Genomic DNA, 1,139 nt, shown 5'->3' on the forward strand with positions numbered 1-1,139 from the left:
TAACAAGTTATAAGGACATGAGTCAAAAATTATGGAAAAGTAAAAGAAAAGATTCTTTCATTGTTTTACAAACCCTCCCCCAGGTCCCCTCCACCATGGAGCCATCGCTCTAGACTCCTGTGATGACAGAAATACCTAGTCACATATCTCTTTTAAACAGTTTTCTCCCTCCTCTGTTTCAGTACAACATACATTATTGAACCCATCTTACTCAGTCTCTCCCCACCCCGAGGTTAGTCCCATTATTGCCAGTGATTTTGAGTATTTCTTCATGTGTCTGTTGGCCATCGGAATATCTTCCTCTGTGAAAAATCTTACAATGTCTTTTGCCCATTTTGCAATTGAGTCATCAGTCTCTTTCATGTGGAGGTCCTGTAATGCCACCCCATCGTCTTTTGATGTTTCCTGCATTGTTCCAATATTTTGCTGACAGAACCCTTCCGTATTGCAACTTGAAGGTTGGATTTTGTTCTTTCAGCTGAGAAATAGTGAATGTGTGCTATCCTTTCTATTTTGTAATCCCAGTTCTTTGCATATTTCATTTTAGTACTTTGCTTTATCTTTTCAAGCTGCATTTTTAATTCTTCAGTTTAGATCTTACTTCATTATTTCTTCCTTTTTTCCTTAACTTCATTCTTTTAAGAGTAAATTTCAGAGTCTCTGCTAACATCCATTTTTGTCTTTTCCCCCCTTTCTTTTCTGGTTATGACCTTTGACTTTCTTTATAGATGACATTGTATCCTTTGTAAATGCCTATTTAATCTGTGTGCTACGTAAATAATCCTTTTTAATGAACTTTTGCTTTTTTCATGGATAATGTTTACCCACAACCACCTGGCCAACTGACTGGAAGAGATCTATTTCTGTAACTTGACTCTGAGAAGAATTGGAATCCCAGAACACCTGATTGTGCTTATGTGAAACCTATACTTGGACCGGGAGGCAGTCGTCACAACAGAGCAAGGAAACACTGCATGGGTCAAAATTGGGAAGGGTGTACATCAGGGATGTGTCCTACCTACATATCTTTTCAGTCTATATATAGCACAAATTATCCAGGAGGCTTGGCTCTGTAAGGAGAAATGTGGCATTGGGATTGGAGGAAGACTCATCAACAATCTGTGTTATGACTAGGGATG

The sequence above is a fragment of the Elephantulus edwardii genome, unplaced genomic scaffold (genome assembly GCF_000299155.1).
Source record: "Elephantulus edwardii isolate Elephantulus edwardi_28Jun2011 unplaced genomic scaffold, EleEdw1.0 scaffold00033, whole genome shotgun sequence".
Lineage (NCBI taxonomy): Eukaryota > Metazoa > Chordata > Mammalia > Macroscelidea > Macroscelididae > Elephantulus > Elephantulus edwardii.